Genomic DNA, 25,912 nt, shown 5'->3' on the forward strand with positions numbered 1-25,912 from the left:
ACTTTCTTAGAATTTGAAATTTCTCTACCTAATGCATGCAAGGATGTCACGATTTGGGTGAACCTAGTGTACATGTCAGAAATTGTTTCGCTAGGTTTCATACGGAATAATTCATAATCATGCAGTAGAATGTTAAGCCTAGACTGTTTTACTTTGTTTGTTCCTTTGTATGTAATGCACAGTCTATCCCAAATCTCCTTACCAGAAGCACAAGTAGATACTCTCATATAGTCCTCAGATTTCAATGCACAAAAAAATAGTTTAAGCACTTAGCATTTAGTTGGGCTAAATCCCTATCCTCATTGCTCCATTCATTAAAAGGTACAGGAGTTTTCAAACCATTAACAGTTTTAAACAGTGCAATATATCCATCATTTACTAACATCAACATGCGGTAATCTATAGAATACAAAAATGTAGACATTCTAATTTTCCAGAAATCAAACGGAATGTTATCAAAAAGTGGTGGACGAGTTATTGAATAACCCTCTGCAGTGTTACGATTACCAAAATTCGACATGATCATTTTTTTTCAAGGTTTTCTAAAACACTATTTTTGAAAAACAAGCTCTGATACCAATTGAAATCACTAAATGACAAGAGGGGGGTGAATTGTGAAAAAATATTTTCTCAATAAAATGTAACCCTAAACAGGAGTTCTAATCTTTTTGTTATTTTTGAAATTTAACAACAAAAACTTAAACAAATTTTCTTTCATAAATTTCACCACGCAATAATTATGAAAAATTAAGTGCAAGTAAAAGTAAATGAAGATAAGGAAAAAACACACAAAGATTTTTATAGTGGTTCGATAAAATAATGATCTACGTCCACTCCCCGGATTCCTCCGCTCCGAGATTTTCACTACAAGCAATAGATCTCCTTTAGCCCCCCTTGGCAAGGCGGAGAAGCCTTTACAATACTCCCTTTCACCAACTCGGCATGGCGGAGTGCCAAACTCTGTTTTCACCCTCCTAGTAACAGTAGAGAACCTTCTCCTTTTTCTCCCTCCTGGAGAAGGCAGAGTACCTCGAGGTCACGGATGTAGAAGAGCCTTTCCCTTGGAGATCCTCGCACAGATTCTTCTAGGGCCACAGGAGGAACAAGATGCAGTAAGTTTGGAGCAACCGTGTGATCTCCCTCACACCTCCTTTCCCTCACAACGCTCACTTTCACCTTCCTCTCTCAAAACCCTAAAGAACTTCTCAAGAGCTCTCTCCCCTTCGAATCCCTCTCTCACGCCATTCTCCCTCTCTGTAATTCTTACTGAAAAAGATGAGATTAACACCTAAAAGCAGGCTCCAAAATCCCTCTGATTTCAAAAGTAGACGTTACTGTTCATACAGTACGATTCAACATCATACAGTACGATCTTCATAAGCAGACTTCGTCCTGGTACGAAGATGTATGAAAAGTTAAAAAACAATTCGTACTGTATGATATAATATCGTACGGTATGATCAAAAAATACTATTCATACAGGACGATGGTCTGGACGATCAGATGTCGTTTCTGTTCATCGTATGGTACGATTACTATCGTACAATATGATCAGACAAAAACCAAGAGATCGTCCATGATTATATCCGGGATGATCACACTTCATCTCTGTTCATCGTATGGTATGATCTTGTTTGTACAGTACGATGTTCAAAATATAATTAGGCCTGGATTTCATGCACTAATCACGGGTTAATTTAAGTAAGTATTTTAAATAAATTGACAGTACGAAAATGTTCGTACAGTACAAACGGCGCAAAATCACTTATTTAAACTAAACTATGGCTAGGATTTTGGATCTGAACATATCGTACATTACGAATATATTCGTACAGTATGATCTTTTCACAGAATCGTCCACATAGCTCAGATCGTACGGTACGAATTAAAATTATAAAGTACGATCTCCAGAGAAGAAATTCTATTATATTTTACATTTAAAAATAAACTCTCCCCCTGTGTGTGTGCATGGTTGCTCATACTCTTATGCATTTTGTGGCCAGACTCAAGAAAATAAAAATACAATAAATAGAAAAATACAATATCTGTCTCATACTCCTAATCTACCCGTTCTTGAGTCTTCCTTTCGTCCTGAGTCACTTGTGATCTTCCTGAAATGTTAGTACTCAAGGATAATAGCAAATAAACTAATATCCAATGAAAAGTTGTTTCAAAACAATCATTATTTGGCATCATCAAAATCTCAAACTCGGGGTCATGGGTTGCAACAAAGCATATAATGATGTCATTATTTGAGTAAACCTAGTATACATGTCTAGGATAGTCTCATTAGGTTTCATGCAAAATAGTTCTTTACCATGTATTAAAATATTCAACTTAGATTGCTTAACTTTATTAGTACCTTCTTATGTAGTTCATAATTTATCCCAAATTTTCTTGCCAGCAGTGCATATAGACACTCTCATATAATCTTTAGAATTAAAAGCATAAAAAAAATAATTTAAACATTTAGCATTTAATTGAGCATAACTTTGCTCTACTATACTCCATTCAGTAAATGGAATATCAGTTTTGACTCCATCTATAATACTTGATGGTACTTTATAGTAAGTTTAACTTATATGTCACATTTAATAATCTATTACTTGCAAAAAGTAGACATGCGGATTTTACAAAAGTTAAAAGAAATATTTTTAAATAATAGTGGTCGTGTGATTTAATATCCTTTTATAATATAATAAATTTTAAAGTTAGCTATTCATCATTTTTCAAAAGTTATTTAAAATATAGTTTTTGAATCCCACTCAGATACTATTTGAAAATTCATAGAGGTTGTTAAACCTTTAAGAACTAGCTTGAGAATAATTGAGAGGGGAGTGAATTCGTAATTTAATTTTTTTTAATTAAAAGAAAATCCCACATTTTAAAGCTTTTTAAAATATCTTAAAATATCTATTTTTTCTATTGAAGCGAAAGCAACTTAATTTCACAAAATCAATAAAATCAGAGTTTTCAACCACACAAAAAAGAAAAAAGTATGGAACTTAAAATACTAAAAAGTGAAATAACAAACACATAAGATTTTATAGTGATTCAGTCAAATCTAACCTATGTCCACTCCCCAAAAATCTTCATTTTAGGTATTGTACTAAACCTTTTGTTAGTCTCCTTTAGCCCTCACATGTAGGTGTAGAAGCTATTATAGAATCTCTTTTTCCAACTAGGTGCGGTAGAGGTCCTAGAATCCTTTTTCACCCTCCTAGTGAAGGGAGGGAACCTAGAATCCTTTTTCACCCTCCTTTTTCACCCGTCTGATGAAGGCAGAAAACCTTGAATAACTTCACCTTCCTTAGTGTGGTGGAGTTGCTGTGTACTTTGACACCAAAGAGATATTTTTCTTCCTAAAACCTCCCTTAAGATAAACTTTATTTATGATGGTACTTAGGTGCAAGTTTGCTGGAACAACTGTGTAAAACACCTTCTCACACTCCCTTAAAACCCATATGGATCTTCTCTATGTCTTATACTCCACCCTTTACACTCTCAAGCTGAAGGCTCTCTTTTCAAGTTTTATCCAGATGAAAAATGACTCAATGAATGAAAAACATCATTATAAAGTCTAATAAGAAAGCTTAAATAGAGGGCTTACAAAAACATAAAAATTTAATTCAATCATTAAAGATCATACAAAACAATCACATGATCGTCTAGTACAAAGTGTAGAATTTTACCTATTAGTAATGTATGATTACAAGTTAGTACAATATGAATAGTTCAAATTTTCTTGTTAGTATTGTACGATCATCATTATGATTAGTTGAACAAAAATATAGTTCATCCGTGATGAATCATGGGATACTAAATATGGTCTGTGTTGAACGTACAATATGATCTAGTTTGTATAGTACAATCAAAATTATGCAGATTCAATTGATTAAGCACAAAATTAAATTATGGAATATTTTAAACATTATAAATTATAATTAGGTATGTATAGTATGATTAGAAAATCTTTTGAAGTTTAAATTTTGCCTAATTTAATTAACAATGGGCTTTTTAATTTTAATAGATTGTCCACTACGATGTGGTTTTAATACTATATGATTAGTTATATTTCAAAAATATTTTTCTAGGTAAATAAAAATTTTTATTAATTTTTTTAATAACTAATGGTCCAGTATGATATTGATCATATAATATGATTTCAAGAAAAGTTAAAATATTTAAAACTATTTTTTCCCCTTATGTGTGTGTGCACGGCCACCAGGATAGGAAACACCCTTATAGGAATTGAATCAAGAAATAAAAATTACAAAAATGAATATAACAAATTCTTTATAACATAACCTATTCTACCCAATCTTGAGCTCTGAATCTTCATTTGATGGTGCATGATGTTCCTAAAATGTTAGTACACACATAAACAAATATAGAATGCAAATACTAGGAGACATAAAGATGTGAACCAAATTTTTTGTTATCATAAAAAATATTAACTTATAAGCTTGAGTTCTAATGGAAATCACTAATGTGATTATTGATATGGTCAACAGTTGATGTTAATGTTATTACATCATATCATGGGTCTCCTCTAGAGAGTTGCAGATTATCCTTCAAAGGTAATCCCACATTGACAATTCCTCTCAACTCACCTTAGTGCATTTTAGAACATCTTAGTGATTCTTTCTTCCATCTCTTTTAATCCAAGATAATTAGAAAAATTTTACTCTCAATACTCATTGACGACTCTCGATTTTGTTGCTCTTATAATGTTCCTATCATATGGCCACCGACATTAATCTACACATATTGCACCTTAGAGGATGTTGGATATAAATTTATCCATGTTATACCCGACCCTTCTAAATGTTGTTGGTAGGTTAGAGTTTGATAACAAAGTCAAGTGAGATTGAAGAATATGGCTTATCTTAATTAATACCCCAACAACATCAATTGATTTAGAATATCATTCTTCACTTTTTTATGTATAAGATTAAGAAGGTTATAGGAAGGGATAAACCAAGAAGAAAATTTTAAAAGTACTATATGAAGTGATTGTTACAAACTCATGTAAACACGGGGACAAGCTAGATGTTATACAAACAAAAACCTTATCTTTGATATGGATATTCTCTCTTAGGGGAGTGTTTTGGACAACTCTTTAGAATTTTTATCATAGAAAATAAATATGTCCCTAGAAATAAGAGCTGTGTCTCTAGTAGAAATAGTTGAGTCCTTAGGAGAAAGGACCAAGTCTCTTTGGTGGAGGTTGTTTTATGCTAGGGAAGAGTTTAGCTACTGAAGTCACAAGCCTTAAATGTTTGCATTTTTTATAGCATGATTGGGGATGATTGCAGTAGGTAGATGGAATTAATCATGAACAATAGTCATGTATGAGGGGGTTTGATATGTTGAGTGACACTTGAGGCTTTGATTGGTCTTAGTGAGCCCTTTAGAGAAGCTCATTGAAATGAATACATCTTTTGTCTATTCTCCCAAGATGAGTTTGCACACTGTGAACTTCATGTCAAAGAGTGGATGTTTAACCTGGAGTGCTAATGCTCAACGGGATCATGCTTCATTTAGGCAAGTGATGTTTTTACCATACAATCGACAATATTATGTTTTATATAGGAATATGTTGGATATGTGCAAGTTACATACAAATATGCATGTTACTTTTAATAAAATAAATCACAAGATTTGAGTTTAGTTGGAGAATGAATAATCTATGTTATATACCTATATTCCCCTTTAATTATAATTTTTTACTCATTTATTTACTATTATATTCATGAAACGTGCCTCAAAAATCTCTATTGAATAAATATGGTCATCAATTTTTCTCCATAATAGTACAATATAAACTACTACAAGTGTATGTAAAAGTGAATAAGTGATCTTGTCCTTGGAAACTACTTTCCTCATTGTGCATTTGTCCTTTGCTTCTTTAATATCAGTTCCTAGAATAAATTTGATAGAGGGGAAATAAGATTTGAAGATATTGACAACTATTTCCAAAATTTTAATTACTTTAGATATTGACACACAAAAATTTATCTTTAATATCTACAAAAATATTTAATTTACAAACAAAACCATTTTTATACTATATTTTTGGAAATCTATTTTTTTCTAGCTCTAAATATATTAAATATATATTATTAAATTATTTAACATGCCCACATTTATGTCAATATTTACACATACAAGGATCCTTTGCTTTATGTTTTATTCTGCCCCAAAGAAATATTACATCATAAAGTGCTCTATTTTCTCTAGTTCTCTCTAGGAATTTAAGTGGTCTCATATCTTTTGCAAGGAGTTATTAATCTTAAAAATATTTTTTTTTAATTAATTTTATTTTTTTATTATCAGACATATAAATGTTGTTCACATGGTGACTGCAATGTGAAACAAAAACAAAATCTCAGCAACATGTTATAGGGAGACCAATGCTCCAAAAATGTCAAGAAAGTGGTTCCCTTTTCATGCGCTTCTAATTAGAAAGTTAAACGTTGAATTTTTTCTCACAGGTTTATATTGTGATTCTTCTCCAGTATTGTTGTTTTTGTTGTTTGGAGTCTAGATTTGCATCAATGTTATTATTTTGTTTCTATTAGAGCCTAAATTTGGATACCCACAACATTGAAAATGGTAGAAATGTTGAAGCGGAGATCATATAATTGAAATATGAAACTTTAGATCTCTAAACTCATATTTCTATTGTTAAAAGTCAAATTTCAACCATCCATGAGAAGATGGATGGGAATTTTTCCATCTTAGAGGAGATGTTGAAGAAGTTGATGGAGGTCCAACCCAAAATGACATTATCAGAGGTGAGGGAAGCATCCAACAATGAACTAAGTGGGGGAAACCCCTAATTTAATAAAAATAATGGAAGATTATGAGGTGGAGATTTGGAAGGGAGAAGAGAATGCCTCCCTTAGATCCTATTTCTAAGGAGGAGCCGTAAAGTAGGTATGGTTATAGGCATGAGGAAGTCAAACATGAATGAAGAGGTGTTGAATTTGAAAGGAGATGGGTGGAATTTGAAAGGAGAATGGTTAATTATGACCGAAATTTGAAATGATAGGGGTTGATTATGATCTAAGGGGTGCCAAGTTTGAAAGAAGTGGTGAATTTAATGAAAGGTTTGGGTGTGAGCATAGAAGGGATGATTGGAACACTTGGTGGGAAGCACCCCAATAAGGAATGATAAATTATGGAAGAACAAGGGGAATGGAGGAGATACATGGGTGAGAAAGTTTAAGATGCCTATTTTTGAGGGAAAGGACGTGCATGGGTGAATCAACAACATGGAAAAGTACTTTACCTTTAGTATGTGGATAGAACATAAGAGACTTATGATGAAAGGAATGTGCTTGGAGGTAAAAGCTTTAGAATGGTACTAGTGGAGGGTTATGAGCATTTATGAGCATTTATTGTTACTGGGTAGAAGGGGATGGTGGTGGAATATCATGAGCAGCTAGAGCACCTAGTCAGCTAACAGTACTAACTTCAGAAGACTATACTAGAGGGGAATATGAAAGGGCTCAAACCAAAGATTTGAGCTGCTGTTAGAGTTATAAGGCCTTAAGATTTGGGAGAGACTATGAAGCTAAGTCAATTAGTGGAGAATTAGAGGCACCTAGATGGAGGGATTAGTTACAGAAGCTTAAGAGGTTTGTACAAGATGATCACCAATGTTTTTACACCCTAGAGGTGACACTAGTAACTCTTAGGAGACCCTGAAGTAGAAGATTTGGGGACACCTTCAAGAAGATCATAAAAATGGAGTTATAGGACAAAAGAGAAATGGGACTTTAGTTCAGGTGTTAGAAGTATATTCTAAGACACCGAATTAAGGACAGATCGCTTCAGGTTCATACCATTTTTATGAAGAGAAAATTAAGTATGCAGGAATCTTTCCAACTTGTTGACAAGGTGATGGGAGAGCATTTTGTTAGATCGATCCAACTAGTCTAGCCAGGTCCAACAGTTTAAAGGAGAAATAGATCCGCCTGCTTACATGGATAGGATTTTACCTATTATGGGAGAAAATTTTACTTGTTTCTTGTGTAAAGATTTAAGTGCATGTTTTATTGATAGTATAATTTAAGATTATTTATTATTTAATTTATAGGTGTATTAAATTTGCTGAGAATAATTAGTAAAAAAATACACTACTAGTTGAATGTCGTGTAACATGATCATATCTTAAATCAGACAGTGGTAGGCCTTCCTCGAATACCAATTATAATGCAAAAAGTTTATAAATCTAAAAGAATGGTATCATTCCACAACATGAATTTTACTAAATGCACTGCCATTTCATTTTGCTGTTAGGAGGCTATTAAAGCATAAATTTAATAAATGGTAAAACTTGATTTTATTATTTTATAAGTTTTCAACAATTTTATTAATCAAGTTTATTGACATCTATTAGATGGCTTCCTGTTTTATATAATAGTGGATTTCTCACCAACAATTCACTAAGTTTAAATGAGGACTAAGGCTTCATTTGGGATAGCGTTTTTATTGCTTCTTAAAGTAGTTTTCTAGTACAAAAATTTAATTTTTATACTAGAAAGATGCTTTATGAAAAATAAAAAAAGCATCCCAAATGAAGCCAAAATATTATAATTTATTTTCTTTTTGAACCTGTAATGGCCGTACAAGGCTTGACTTTGATTTTAATTCTTGCTTAATTAATAATTCAAAATAAGTTTTTGGATTAATGTTCAATTTAGCTAGTCTCAAACATAGGCGGGTTAATATTTGACATGTCCCATACCTAATCCAAAAAAAATTTAGTTCAAGCAAACCCATTTACAGTAATGGCCAGGTTAAGGTTTGACTTCCTAACCCATTTTAAAAATTAGGATGGGTTCGGGTTCAGCCAAAAACCTAAAATCAACCTGGAATTACCTAGATCCCTAAATCTCATGAACTCAAACACCCAAAATGACCCAAACTTTTGTGCACAAAGCTCTCTTTCTTGAGCACGCAACACTTTCAGCTTATCATGATCCATCAAACATTCTTGCTTCTGTACTGGCACCCGAGCTTACCCTCATTCACCTGCATGCACTCACGCTCTCATGCACCTGTGCTCATCCTACTTGCCAGCACCATGTGCCTGTATTGCACTCGCCTATAACAACTCACTTTCGCCACCTTCCCTTGTACGCTGTCGCTCCTGCAGTTCCATGGCCTTGCGAGTTAGAATGTCAAGCCATATTGACCCGTATTAGACCTAGGTTGAGTTTGGGTCAAGGAATCGAACCTATTTGGCAAATCGGACCCGATTCAGGTCAAGGGGTTGAAGGTAGGTCAATTTCAGGTTGGGCCCAAAAATGACCCAAAAACCAATTTTTTACGCCCCTTCTCTTATATAATTAATGTAACATCTAATGATGTACAAAAAGTTAGAATATAACTAGAAAATTTTCTAATTATTTGTTAGATTTGGAATGGTAAGTTATCTTGATCAACATCAAGTACATGATTAGAAAAAAAATGTGTTTTTCTCTTTGTATGTAAAAGATACTTGTATGAGAAATTAATCCAAGCAAACAAAATAAATAAATAAATAAGATATATAATAAAAATAATTTCCTTATATATTTTAAAAATAGGGCAAACATTTTTATATTATGAAAAATCATTAAATATTTATTGGAAACTTATATGGAAGAAAAAAATAAAGTTATGAAATTTAATTCAATTTATGAACCTCCATTAATTAGTACGGGTCTTTGGAATGTGTATCTCGAAATTAATTACATCACATCATTTAATGATAGAAATTTTGGGAATTTAAGTATTTTAGCTAACCTCTATGAACCTTGATGGCTGGATGTAAATAAATTTGAGGTCTTTTAAAATTATACAAAATTAATTTATTTTAGGGATAATTCTTTGTTACAAAAAAATTAATTTTGCTATAATTGTTAGATGAAAATTTATTTTTAGATGACATCCAATTTTACTAGAAGATTGACTAAGTAAACAAGAGCGCATAAACTATGTGAGAATGGAGGGAAGAGAGTAAAGTTAGAGAGAGAGGGCACGTGCAAGAGAGAGAAAATCTAAAATATTCTAGAAAGAACTAAAGCTATAAAATTTGTTGAGTTTATACTATATTAGTTAAAAGTACAAAAACTAAAGGCCCTCTAAATTCTTCCTCTTCACCCCTAATTTATAGAGTTCTGAGGGCTACAGTAAAAATTATACAAAATAAAAGTTAAAAAAAAAATTGAACATTACATAGATCATGTATACAATGCTACACACCACCCTAGATACATATCACCTTCAATTTGTATGATGGGGAGGTGAGACTGATGATCTATTACTAGGCAAGTTAGGTAGTGTTGAGTGTGTGTTGATTGAGTTAAGTTTGGGGAAAGTTTATTATATCGATAAAGTTTACAAACTTTGTCGAGCATGAGTAAGTTGATGAGTTTATATAACTAAATGAGTCAAAAGTCGTAGGATATCTACACTTAGTTTTTGGATGTTGTGAAGGAACTGGCAAGTGAGATGAGATAATTGAGATAATGAACTAGGGTTGATGTGGATGGGGTGAGTTGAGCGCCATTAGTAGGCTCTCTCTTATATTTGAGATTGGATGGAAGGATGGTAGCTCAGGGAAAGAGCGAGTGGCTGATAGAGGAGTCCTTGCACTTGGCATATACTAAGTTGTTGATTTGACAAGGAATCTAAAAGGTCACTCCATTCAAATAAATTTCTTCAATAGGCCTAGGTGACTAATGACGATCTAGTTGGGATGAGTCTCCCTTTGATTTCTAGACAAATACCACTCCCCTTAGATTTGTCTAATGAGTTCCACCCATATGCCCCTAGAAGCGAAACTTTTTCTGCCATAACCTACAAGCCACCTACTAAGTACCTGAGAAGATATAAGAGAGTGTTCATATAGTTCCCTAATTCACTTGGCTCTTAGATAGGCATCAATAAAAACAATAATAGGCCTTCTTCCTAGTACATGCGGTCAGCTTCATGAAACATTTTTTCTTCATCATGTTCTTTTACGAGTGAAAGTCTCATTTAAATATAATAAAAAAAAGATCATTGTTGTGGACTTGAATATACGTGGTGATAGAGTCATAATTCCACATCTTAGTGTTACATGGATATCCAGCTCACACATAGAGAACATAATATTTTTTACATGGAAAACCTGAGAAAGGGAGAAAACCATAAGGCCTAGCCCAGGTGAAAATGATTTCACTAGAATTTGAATAAAGTACAATGGTAGTGACACATCAGTGTCAGGGGCACTCTAGCCTCGGGTGGCACTTTGATGCCCTTTGATGGTCTGGTGGTGATTCGATAGATATCCAGCATCCCATGGTAGGGCGACGGTGGTGCGGCAAAACTCCGGTGGTGGTACGACTGAACTCTTGCGGTGGTGCGATAGAACTCCTATGGAGATCGAAGAAGAGCTTGGCGCCTTGATCTTTCTTCATTATATTCCTTCTTCTCTCTTGGCTTCCTCCCCCTTTTCAGAAGAAAATGGGGTTTTATTTATAGAATTCTTGAGTGGTATGGCTTATAAATAAGTGGAAGATTAAGAGTAATTTGGGAGTGGTTTAGAAAGATTATCGATATTGATTCCTATGATCATGCACCATTCAATGGACCTTTAATTGTCTTAATGATATCAGAATTTGCTGATCTTGAGCTCATTGGATTCTTCTCATTGAGCCCCTTGGATTAGGTCAATTTTTGTTTTATTTTCTGTGTTTACGAGATGCTCAGTTTGATTATAAGTTTTATAAAATTAGAATTCAGATTGTCTTCGATTTAATTTTTGAAGTTTCCAACTTGCTATTGCCTTGAGATTCATTCTTGATCGAGACTATTTTTTTTGGTGATGTATCATTTGCCCCCAATTTTCGAAAATTGAAGCTTGCAAAGTCTAAAAATAATTGTACCTTATCTTGGATGTTGATTGGCATAAGTAAAATGATAAACATAATTTATAATAAATTTGTCTAAATTTTTAAATTATTTATTCATGTGATGACTATCAATTTTGGATATAATAGGTGGAGCTATGACATTTTTAACCCCTAATATATATGATGGTGTTGTGGGACAAATTAAATCTTGGAAGATTAAATGGTGACCATTATAAATACACTAAGGTAATATTAACTATTAATAACAATTATGATTTAATATATTACTGCAATATGTAATAAGCTCCTATAACTCTATTGGCTAATACATTCATCTGCAGGATAAATATCAAGATGCAATTGAATTAAACATAGGAATTAATTCTAGCATCATTACTTGAATATATACATTTAATTCATATAAATCGTATGTGTTGGATAAGATTTTTAAATCATAACTTAAATCAATTTTTTCATATATGATTTAGCCTTTTAAAATTCCAAAAATTTATGGAATGACTTTTGAATTCTTTTATATTTATGGAGATAGTTAATTAAATCAATTATTTCATATATGATTTAGGCTTTTAAAATTCCAAAATTTTATGGAATGACTTTTTGAATTCTTATATATTTGTGGAGATAATTAATATTTACATCTTAAAATATATTTAAAATTTTATAGAAATTTCTAAAGAGACTTTTCATCTTCCCCTCATGCAACTATAAATACTCCCCTTTGTGATAAGAAATTTTCACCTCCCACTCTTTTATCTTCATTCTCAAGTTGAGGTCTTCCTCTAGCTCTATTCAGATGGGTATCCCCTGTTCAGCACTAGGGCCCCTCAGTGAGCAAAAATTTTCTCCTCTTTCTTCTCCTTTTTCTCAACTTGAGGCCTTCCCCAAGCTCTGTTCAGATGGGTTTCCCTTGTTCAGCCCTAGGTCCTCACTGAGTAGGAGCTTTCTCCTCTTTATTCATCTCTTCCTATATAGAGTTTATGATAGGCGATCACCATCCTTCAAGAGATCACATGACAAAAGGAGATTAATGTCCTACTACCCAGAATAACTGTCAAAGGGGGTTTAATAAGGGAGTTAAATCAGATGATGTTGAATCCACCATTACTGGAAATTCCCTAATCATCTTTTATAAAAAAAATTTATTTACTTAATGACCTAATGGCAAAGGTTCCTAAAAGGTCGGATCGGGTATGTCTTTTAATATATTGCATACATTTTTTATATGAAAAATGACTGGGGTCTCATAGAGAAATAGGGGAGGATTAAGGACCTACCTGTCCCTTTTCATATCGAAGAAGAAGACATCTTGAGGATTCTTAACATCCCTAATGTCAAATATCTTTTATTCAATGTTCATTACTTGAACAAGTATATTAAAGAAGAGTTTCTATTTAAAGTGGGGCTGTCAATTCAAGCTGGGAGGTGAGAGCTAAAGAGAGGTGGTCTTGGGGCCTGCCTTGGTCAATTTGTCCAAGTTAACTCCTTTGAGCCCAATTCTCTCCACCCTTGGACTTAGTGGGTAACACCCAACCTATTGTGCCCAGACCAATACCCTTGGTCAACTTGGTCGACCAAGTCAACCTAAGTTAACCCAATTAGCCCAATTTAGCCCCAATAAATTTTAAATCCATTTCAAACCTATTTTTTGCTCAAATCCTCCATCCCATGGACCTACATGACCAAGTTGACTAAGTTAACCTTTTACTTGGTCATCCCAAGTCTTATTGGGTCAATTTGACCTATTTTAGCCCATTTAAACCCCTCTTAATGCATTTAGACTTTTTTATTCATCCCTTGAGCAGGGCCACGACCAATTAAGCTCAATCACCTTCTAATTAGCTATAGGAGTGATCCTAACCATTCATTAAAGGCTTGGTACTATAAATAAGGCTATTTGGGTTTCATTAAGGGGACTTTTATCTATTTTTCTTTCTTTCAAGAGCCCCTCTACCCGAGCCTTTGCTTGGGTGAGTTCCTTTGATTCCTCTTCACCTTCCCCCACATAGATCCACGATTAAACACCCGCTGGCAGCGAGATCTCCGACCAACCAAGACCTCAAATCTTCCAAAGCTATTTGCAATTGATCTAGAAGTTGGGTGCTCGTGGTTTCTTCTCCAAATTTATTCATAGACATCCACAATTTTAGACAACCCAAGATCTACATAATCTATCCATTGGATTGATGTAAAACCCTAACCCTAAGCTAAAGTACTTAGATTTAATTAGCATTTTAAAAAGTCACTTTTAAGCCAAACAAACACTACCCCATGATTTTGTTCATGTGTAGAATTTATGTTTAAAATTTCATGAATATCCATTAAGCCGTTTGCAAGAACAAAGCAAAAAACCACTCTATCCCTTAAAGAAGTTTGAATGATTGGTTTGAATATCTCAGACCACACTTGGGGGTGCCAACTGAAACTAGGTAGCACAGTTACCATTACAAGACTAGTAGAAGAAAGAAATTCATATAGGGATAGTGAATCAACATCAGCACACCTAACTAACTTCGGTGGGCATGAACCCAGTATCACATCTCAAAATTGGGTTTAAATTATTAGTTTTGATATCCTAGACAATGTTAAGGGGGACAAGAGAATCTATGACACAATAACTATCAAATCATAACTTATAGTCGATGAAAATTCACATAGGGACATTGGATTAACATCACCACACCTGACTAACACAGGTGGGCATGGACCAAACATCACCTCTTAAAAAAGTTTGAATTATTAGTTTTGATATCCCAAACCATGCTTGGGGTGATAAGGGAAACTGGAATAAAACAACTATTATATCATGATCGATAGTAGAAGGAGATTCACATAGGGACATTGGATCAACATAACCACACCTAACTAATATAGGAAGGAATGAACCTAGTATCCCCACATAAAAAAAGTTTAAATTATTAGTTTTAATATTGCAGACCATGCTTAGGGGTGGAAAGCAAAATTGGGTAAGAAAAACTATAATATCATGATTGATCAAAGAAAGACATTCAAATAGGGACATTGGATCAACATCACCATATTTGATTAACGTAGGTGGGCATGAACCTAGTATCACCTCTTAGAAATAGGTTTGAATTATTGGTTTTTTGATATCTCAGATCACACTTAGGGGTGGTAAGCAAAACTAGGGGAAAAATAAGTCCTCATAAGGGGAGGACAAATTAAAGGTTTTATGCACTGGCACCAATGTGATTGGTATACACAAATAGAAGGACAAATATCCCTACGGTGTATCAACGTATCACCTTTAAGGATATCCTTATACTCTTCGTAACAAACATTATGCTATAGATGAAAAATCGTCATGGCCATATAGAATTCCAAAAAGTAACAAGGATCCTTTCAGGGGGTACAAATACATAGGGATATTTTATAGGGGGCAGGGAGGTTCACTAGTCTGTAGTGAACTATGAACACTTATGGAAGGAGTGTTAGAAGGTGTTTAATGGGAATCCTCAACTCTCATTCCACACATCTGATGGGGAATAGGTTACTTATTAGTAGATGACATTAAAAGTTTCCTTCCTTATCTAAGCTACTATCAATAACTAATCCACCCTTAGATATCAAGTACCTACCAAAGGTAGGATGTGAATCATAACCAGCAGAATTTAGGGTAGATGAAGAAACTAAATGATGAATGAAATCGATCATCTCATCATCTAAAGAGTCAAACTCGACTATCAAATATGAAGATAGATAGGGAAGGGAATGGCCTAATAGGCCGAAAGGAATGGGACCATAGCTAGGGGAAATCCAAGCTAAAAAGGAAACCTAATTAAAAAAAAAAGCCCTATCTAAGAGTGGGATAGACCTAATCTAAAGAGTACCAATCATGGAGTACACATAAGAAAGAATAATATATGATCCAAAAATGGAGAGAGAAGCATGTCTCATCATGGTTACTAGAAACCTGTGGTCCTCTGAAAGGACACCACTGCTACAGAGTGCAAGGGTATTTGACCGCACCATCCTGTGGGATAAAGATAATTATAGGCTGCCACGCTCTTCGCAACCATTGAGTATAATGAATTTTGCCCATGCACCTCAATGGGTGATAATATACACAACATGATCATTATCAGGGGTTGCCCCCACTCAATACAATAGCTTGAGTGGGATTTATTTATTATGGAACTCTATTTCCTATGGGTGTAAGCCCCATTTGTTAATTACATCTCAAATTATAGCTTTAGAATACTCTCGATTAAGTATCCAATATTATTCTTTCTAAATAGAGGGATTGGCTTGGAAGGGGAGACTAAAAAATCCTATTCAAAAGGAAATAAAGGGTTCAAGTGGGCTTAGTCAGCATGCAAGGCTCATACCAACATTTGGAGGTACTAAGGCACTAGAAAGAATGTGGAGAAAATAAATCATGCACTCATAGCATAAAGAGGGGTTGGATGGAGGTGGTATCATCCATGTGATGTAAATAATAAGGATTTATAGTCTTTAAAGAAAAAAGGAACTTATCCACTGATGAGGCATACTACGAGACACTGAATATAGTAGCCTTAAACTTTAAATTTAATGTGGGTTTAATATTTTACACCCAACACTAACACCTGTGTCATAATTAATGCATATGGGCTTATATCCTACTTAAAAAGGAAAGCTAACTAACCTCCTAAATGTATTAAATTCATGTTATCCCATCTTTTATCAAAGATGTGTTGGTAGGCTGAGTGTTCTGGAAGCAGGGCTTACATTTAAAGAGTTTCCTAATTGGCCCTGGACTTATGTAGGTGAATGCTCCAAGAGCTAATGTAATTAAAATTTTTGTTTAGTTGTTTTCTAATAGAATGCATTCTAGTTGAAAAGGTCTCAAATCATGAATGTTTGAAAGTTACAAAAGATGTATACAAATATTTTTTAGAAAGACTAGGCCTCCCCAGGTCCGGTACTTCATCCTCATAGGCCAGATTATCTGGACTATACCTGTAAGCAGGGAGGTGACTTATAGTAAGGAGGGAGACAAATGCAACAGTATGCATGCGACCCTGGATGATTCTAGCTATTCCTTAGGTCGTTAAGTTTTTATGTTATTTAATTCTAAAAATTTTGAATACTAATTACAAGTACAAAAATAAAAATATCCTATAGAGCATAGCAAAATCAAGCCATACATAAGTCTATTAAAGTTTAAGAGCCACCTACTCCATCTTTAAAAGTTCCTTCCGAGCAAAAAAGTGACAATCCTCAAGCTCTACTGAAGAAGAAGAAATTGATAAAAATTTAAATTTGCACTAGCCAGGTTCCCCCTAACTCTTCTCCAACCAAGTTGCATATTCCTCAGGATGTGTTAAAACATTAGTGCCTCAGATGTCGCAAAGCTGATGACTTTGTGAGTAGCATCTTCTCATTTATTCTTCACACTTCTTTTTTGGGCATCAATTAGAACATTCTCTCATGCACCTTCCTGTCTTGTTTTAACTATCGCACTACATGGAGCTTAAGGTTGAGCTTACCCAGACCTTAATTGAATGGAATGATAAATTTGTGAAGGTGAAAGATCTTCAAGGAGAGTACAAGTAAAAATATAATTATAAGACCAAAGAGGTGATGGCGATAGAGGTGGAATTAATCAATTGTAGAACTGAATTAGCCATTATTATAACTGCTACTTCTCTTAAGAACTAGTAGATAGATCAACTCCAGATTAAACTTTTAGAGGCACAATAAATGATCAAAAAGACTAGGGAGAGAAGGTAGCAGTACTTGAAGCTAAAAATAAGAAATCCCGCACTCTTATAGTTGAGAAGGAGGCCACTTTATTTGGCTTAGAATCTTTGAGAGTTATCAAATATTTTAAGAAGTCTATAGCCTTCAAAACAATCATCCAGGATCACCTTTAGGCGGTTCACGAGCATATATATGATGTAGAGGTGAAGACTCTAGAGCAGTAGTGTATGGATAAAGGCTTCACCCAGGTTTTCTCGGAGGGAGTTTGACTGGTACAACATAAGATCAGATATAAGATTAATTGGCTAACTATTAGCCATGCAAATGAGGATACTTCTTTATATTTGGATGGAGCTGAGATTGAATACGAGCTGAGGAAGCCCTTTTCTAGTGATGATGAGTCTATAGATGTTGATTAGTATTTTTCTTTTAATTGGTTATATCATTTTATTTTCCTTAATGATTATTATGTGTAGTATGTTTATACCTATATATGTGATCTCTCATGATTTAAAAAAAAAATGTTGTTAATGCTTTTATCTCAAATTGACTAGTGAAGAATATTTTAGTATTTTTACTCAACTCAAGAATTTTTTTTAAATGTTGTCTTAGAGCAGCTAACTTCTCTGAGGTTGTTAATTATAGCACTCTTAATGCCTTTTAACCTATGTGGAAGAATTCAGATTGGTTTTCCCTGAGACCAATTAACTAATTATCATGATATATCTTTCTTGGATCAAATATTTAAAGATCTATATGACACCCACAAAGGATATTTAACCTTTGTAAGGTTGTTAATAAAAGTGTTGTTTGATGATTTTAACCTGTATTGAATAGGTCAGATCGAATCCCCCTGGGATCGATCATCCAGTGATTGAGATGTAATGAAGATTGCATAATTTTAGAATCAAGGATCTTAATATTAGAGTTCATAGTATGTGTTAAATGGTTATTATACTTTCTTTTAGAGAAGAAGATAATATAAACAAAAAAAGTTTCATAATATTGAGTAACACTAAACATCCCTATTATAACATAGGGATACAAAAGATAAAAATAAGAGATAAACAACACTCAACACTGAAGAAAAATAGTATTATTATTTTATATTGATAATTTTTTTTAGAGATTTTCTATATTCTAGGTTCGAGGGAGCATCTTTCCCTCAGCATTTTTCAACTTGAAAGTTTCAAGCTTCGCCATAGCTGCCACCAACTAAGGACCATCCCAGAGGGGGGAGAGTTTGTTACGTGGAGGACCTTTTCTTGCTTCCTCAATGCTATGTAGAACTAAGTCTCCAACCAAAATATGTCGAGGTTTCATTCTTTGATTATAATAATAGGAAACTCTTTGGTGATACGTAGCAACTTTAAGCATTACCACATCTCTTACTTTGGAAGGAGATCTAAATTATTTTAGAGCTTCTCCTCATTATTGTTTAAGTATAAAATTTAAACTCTAGGACTTGAAATTCCAATATCAATGGGAATTATTACATCTATGCCAAAATAGAGATTATACAAAGTTTCTCCTGTTAGAGTTCTGGTGGTAGTATGATAAGCCTAGAGGACATTCGGGAGTTCATCAGCCCATTGCCCCCAGCCTTCCCTAGGCATGTCTTTAGCCCTTTCAGTATAATCTGATTTGTGACCTTCATTTTCCCATTTATCTGAGGATGTGCAACAACTATATGCACTAGTTGAATACGGAGATCTCTGTAGAATGTCATAAAAATATTCTAGGTGAATTTAGTTCCATTATCGATGAAAACCTTTGTTGGGATGCCAAAATGACATATTATGTTCTTCCATAAAAATAGTTTGGCATTGGCTTCTGTAATTTTTATCAGTGGTTCTGCCTCCACCCATTCATTGAAATAATCTACAGCTAGGATAATAAACTTTTGCTGTCCGGTGGCTATAGGGAAAGGACAAATTATTTTGATCCCTCACTGGGTAAAAGGAAAGGGACTTTGTGGCGATGAGATCTCCATGGAAGGTTAAAGGGTAAGTTAGGCATGTAGTTAGAAATTGTTACACTTTTGTACAAATTCTAATGCATCTTGCTTCATTATGGACCAGTAAAATTCCTGCCTGATGATTTTACTAGCTAATATCCTTCCCCTCAGATGCTCTCCAAATATGCCTGAATGAACCTCTCGAAGCGCATAATCAGCTTCTAAAGGTAGGAGACACTTGAGGTATAGCCCTGTGAAGGCTCATTTGTATAACTTTCCAGTAACAATAGTAAAGTTTTGTTCTTTCCTTCGAAGTTGCACTACTACTATTAGATCTTCAGGGAGTATGCCACCTTGTAAGAAAGATAAATATGATCGATCCAAGAAGCTTCCTTCTGTTCATCAATTGATTGTATAACCCACGGGCCTTGGGCACTTGGGAAATAAATATCCACTATATATTTTCTTTTGAAGATGTCTCCAGTTGTTAAAATAGCCAATTTAGAGAGAGCATCTGCTCGAGCATTCTGTTCTCGGAGGACATGGATAATTTGATGCTGGGTTTATTTAGGTCAAAAATGATTTTGCTATATTGCAGTGCTAAGCCAGTAGTGGGTTGTGGACGTCAAACTCCTCCTCCACTTGAGAGGTGAACAATTATGAATTAGTGTGAATCACCAAGTTATGAACTTTGCAATCTATTGCTAGCCTTAATCCTGCGATAAAGGCCTCATATTTAGTAACATTATTTTTTTATAGAAAACTTTAATCGAAGTCCATATTTGAGAGTAGTTTGTTGTGGAGAGATCAATAGAATTCGAGCACAAGTTGCAAAACTATTAGAAGCTCCATCGACATATAGGGTCAAACTCAAGAAGGAGAAATAGCTAGTGGTTCATCAGAAGTAGGGTTGGTACATTCGACCATAAAATCTACTAATTCTTATGATTTGATGTTGGGTCTAGGAAGAAAATAGATATCAAATTATCCAAGTATTATCGACCATTTAATTAATCTTCTAGATGCCTTAGGCTTTTTAAGAATGCTCCTCATAGGTAGATTTGTATAGACTCCAATTGCATGGGCTTGAAAATAAGGACGTAGTTTTCTGGCTGAGAAAACTAAAGCCAAGACTGTCTTATCTGTCAATGGGTAACACACTTGTGTCTCAAAAAGTATATTGCTAATATAATAGAAAGGACATTGAATATCATTCTCTTCTCAAACCAAGATCAAACTTTCGGCATGCAAAGAGACAGCCATATAAATATAGAACATTTCACTAGGTAGCCGGCTTTAAGAGTAATGGAGTGGTGGCTAGATAAGTTCGAAGTTGTTCAAAATCCTCTTGGCATTCATCTATCCACTGGAACACCGAGTTATAGGCTCTTCTCATTATTTTGAAGAAAGGCATGCATTTATCATCTGATTGGGCCAAAAATTGAGAATGGATTTTGTTTAGACATTGGACTTCCTTAATATTTCTTTGGGGTACCATATGTTATGATTTTTCAAAACTTTTGACTAGCATATCATCCTCATGTACTTCAATGGTATGCCATATAAGGTCTCTAAATACCTTATTCATAAGGCGCTGATATGTGGCCCCAACATTTTTAAGCTCGAATGGGTTGACCTGATAGTAATATAGTATTTTATGAGTCTGAAATGTCATTTCTTCCAAATCTATGGGATCCATCCTTATCTGGTTGTATCCAGAGTAAGCATCCATAAAGCTCAGTATTTGGTGCCCAGAGGTGGCATCAACTAGTTGGTCACTATACGAAAGCAGAAAACTATCCTTCGGGCAAGCATTAATGAGGTATGTGTAGTCCACACATATCCTCTAAGCTCCGCTAGCTTTCTTGACCATTGCAACATTCACTAGCTAGGTGGGATAATGCACTTCTTGTATAAATCCTTCTTCTAAGATTTTATTAACTTCCTTCTCGATAGCTTGTTAGTGATCTGGTGTAAAATTTTATTTCTTCTATATAACAGTCTTACATGTTATATTTACTTTGAGGGAGTGCATTATTATGTCTAGGTTATGTGGAAATCTATGACCCCTAATATGATATTTTGATGATGACAAATAATATTCATTAAATTATCTTTTTATCCCCTAAATATTTTGAATGTTATTCTTGTCTATGAGTACTAACATTTTAGGGTGATCACATACTGCTGAAGACAACATAAAACTTGAGACTAAGTAGAATAGGATGTGAATGAGTTTGTAACTTTATATTATTTTCTTTTCTATTTGTCTTATGAGTATGACAACAAAAAGTGTATACAAGCTGAGCAACAATGTACACACACAGGGGGAGAGTTTTTTTTAGCAAAAAAGTATTTTTTTTGTAGATCGTGTTAAATAATTTTAAATTTTGCTATACAAAAAACTATGGCTAAAATGGATATATTAAGTGAACTAATCATACTATATGATCACGATTATATTGTATGACTTATTTTTAATTGGATACCCCAGTGGCCAAATTAATTTAAGCAAGTATTTAAATCATTGAATTTTGAACTGATCGTTTTGTACAATTCCATCATACTATACTAATATTTGAATACTTACTAAAATTAACCTCCATGATTAACTAATTAAATTAAGGCTTAATTAATGATTGGTGATAGTACTGTATGTCATGGATCATGTTGTATGATGAATCGAGGCTATTTTTTATCGTCCCAAAGATCATACCAGATGATCCCTTAATTTTTGAAGCAACCATACCGAACAATATATACATCATACCTGATGACCTGAAGATTTTCATTGATCGTACTGTATAAGTTGGATCATACCGAATGATGAACAGAGATGAATTTTGGTCATCCCAGTATTCATCCTGTATAAATAGAAGAAGTTTACCACATTATACTTCATGATATCTATATAATATTATAAGATGTAGTTCAAAATAGTTACATGTTCATACTCCATTCCAGGATGAAAGCTATTTTGAACTGCTCATACTTTATAATCTATGATCGTACTATATGAATAGAAATGGCTAAATTGAAAACTTAGGATTTCTTGGAGCCTGATACTTAAGTAATTCTTTAATCTTTTGAAACAAGAGAGAGGAACATGGCGAAGGAAAGGAACTCTTGAGAGGGAGCTTCTTGAAGGGATTTAGTACTTGTGAGAGGAAGGAGAAGGTGAGTTTGCGATGGAGTAGGAGTGTGAGGGAATCAAACTATTTCTCCAATCCCACTGCACGCTTGCTCCTCTTATGTCCCTGATAAATCTTATGGAAGTTCTCTAGAGGGAGAGCTTTCAAGGTCGACATCCTCAAAGGTCCTTTACCTTATCCAGGAGGAAGAAAAAAGAGAAGGTCTACTACCATCATCAGGAGGGTGACATAGCTATTTGGTACTTTTCCACACAGGGGAATGTGAAAGTGAGGTTGTGTAAAGGCTTGTCCGCCTTACTGTGGGGGCAGAAGGAGAATTTATTTTGAGAATTGAAATTCCCCGACTGGATGACTTCAAAGAGTGGTTGTAGGTCAAGTGACCGAACCAATATATATCTTCTAGTGTGCATTTTCTATTTATCACACTTTATTTTCCTTATGCATCTTATAATTATTATAACTTCTTGGTGAGAATTCTATTTTAAAACTTTGTTGTATTATTTAAAATTTCATCATTGATGTGGTAATCTAGTTTTAATCACTAGCGTTTGCTTCAAGATAAGTTTTTTTTTTAATTAAAAAAATAGAACTCATATTTAGGATTTGTTCTTTATTTCAAAAAATACTAATTCACCACCTCCCCTCTGGGCGTATCTCGTACTTTCAATTGGTATCAAAATGGGGTTTCAAAAATACTATTTTAGAAAACTTTGAAAAATTCAATCATGGCACATTTTGGTAACTATAATACTGCGTAGGGTTATTTTATAACTCATCCACCTCTGTTTGACAACATACTGTTTGATTTTTAGAAAATTCAAATGACTATATTTTTACAATCTATAGACTATCGTATGTAGGTGTTGGTACAAGAAGGTTACACTGCAACTTATAAACTATTGAATGGCTTTAAAACTCAAATATCATTTAATGAATCTAGCAATAAGGATAGAGATAAGTGCAATTAAATGCAAAGTGCTTGAACTATTTCTTTTGTGTATTAAAATACGAAGACTACATGAGAGTGTCCACCTGTGCTATTGGTAAGGAGATCTGGGATAGAATGTGTATCACATACGAAGGAACTAGTGAGGTTAAACAGTATAGATTAAATATTTTATTGCATGATTATGAACTCTTTCGCATAAAACCTAGAAAAACTATATCTTACATATACACTAGGTTCACCCACATAGTAACATCCTTGCATGCAATAGATAGAGAGATTTTTAATTTTAAAAAAGTTAATAAAGTTTTGAGATGTTTACCTAGTTCTTTTGATGCTAAAATCACTACAATCACTAAGTCCAAAGATTTAAATGTTTATTCAATTGATAATTTGCTTTGGTCACTCATTTCTTAGGAGCAAGGAGTTAGTCAAAGGCAAAATGATGCAAGAGAGAAGGAATGAATGGTGGCTCTAAAAGAGAACAACACATAAAGTGAAATTTTAGCATCAGAGGAAGATGATGATATAGCTTTGATGACCTAACAATTCAAGAATTTTTGTAAAAGAAAATAAAGGCATCATCAAAACAACTAGAACAAAGGTAAAAGATCAAAGAATACTAAAGTTTCATCTGACATGATTTTCTTTGAGTGCAGAAAACTAGGTCACCTCCGAGCTAATTTCTTGAATATAAAGATCCATCCAACTAAGGAGAAGGGCAAGGAGAAGCCAAAATATTAGAAAGGGAAGATGAAGATATAGAAGGCATTTTAGGCTGACTCTACATCAGAATTGTTAGAAGAAGAAGCAGATGAGGAGGTAACAAATTTGTGTCTAATGGCTAACGATAATCTTGATTAATCATATCAAGATGACATATGTTAACTTTAATATGAAGATTTGCTAGTTATTTCTGAAAAAATCCATAATTCATATAGAAAGTTAAAGAAAATGCATGTTAATCTTAATGTTGAATTTAGTTCTTTACAAACTGAGCATGCTAATTTAGTTAAAGAACATTCTTATTTAGATAGATATCACATGTCCTTGATTGAAGAGTTTGATGCATTAAATAAGAAGCATATTGAATTAACTAACGCACATGATTCCTCTAAGACATTTTATATTGAATTAGAAAAGGAGTTTAAGAAATTAGATGAACTTCTTTGCGAAATAGATAATAATGAACATCAATTAAAAGTGGAAGTGGCAGCTTATGAATATGAAAATAAAGCACTGAAAGCAAAACTCATAGCATTTGAAAATGATAAGCTATCCTCTCCATTTGCCCAAACAAGTAACCCCTGGCATTACATGCATCATGAAACTTTAAGAAGAGGTATCACCACCCACATAGGTTAGTGAACCCATTTCCCAATGTTAGGTGCTTCTCTTATGGCATGCTAGGTCACATAGCCCACTCTTGCATGATTCACCATAGTACACACCTATTATGGAGACTTAAATTGCATTCTTCAAAGCATAGGATGCATACATCTCATTCATGCAAGCATAAGGAGGAACCCAAACTCACTTGGGTTCCCAAATCTAACCTTTGAATGACTTTGTAGAGGTGCTCTCATCAAAGACCTATTGAGAGCAAGTGCACTTGGATAGTGTCTACTCGAGACATATGAATGGAGACATGAAGAAGTTCATTACACTAGAGATCAGGACTAGAGGTAAGGTGAATTTAGGAGACAACACCACCAAGAAAGTGGTAGGCTCAGGTATTGTTGGAAATGTTAAAAAAAAATTAATTCAAAATTTTTTATTAATTGATGGTTTAAAGCATAATTTATTAAGCATTAGTCAATTATGTGACAAAGGTTTTGACATAAAATTTCTTTCTGACAAATTCTTGATTAGCTTAAATGATAAACTTTTATTAGAAGGAAAATAAATAAATAATGTTTACATGTTACATCTTAATTGTATTGAAAATTTAAATTCACTATTTTTAAAAATAATAATGGATGACTCTTGGCAATGTCATAGGAGACTATGCCATGCTAGCATGAAAACACTCAAAAAAACCTAGTTACAGGCAGACTTAAGTTAGACTTTACTAAAGACCATCTATGTGATGCCTGCCAATTAGGAAAATAAGTAAAATCATCATTTCATTCAATCAAGGATGTGAATACATCTAGGCCACTATAAATCCTTTACAAGGACCTCGAGCCTACTATTTCATAACAAATGAATTTAACTAGCATTCTATAAATTTGGTTCT

The sequence above is a fragment of the Dendrobium catenatum genome, unplaced genomic scaffold, assembly GCF_001605985.2.
Source record: "Dendrobium catenatum unplaced genomic scaffold, ASM160598v2 fragScaff_scaffold_1001, whole genome shotgun sequence".
Classification (NCBI taxonomy): Eukaryota; Viridiplantae; Streptophyta; class Magnoliopsida; order Asparagales; family Orchidaceae; genus Dendrobium; species Dendrobium catenatum.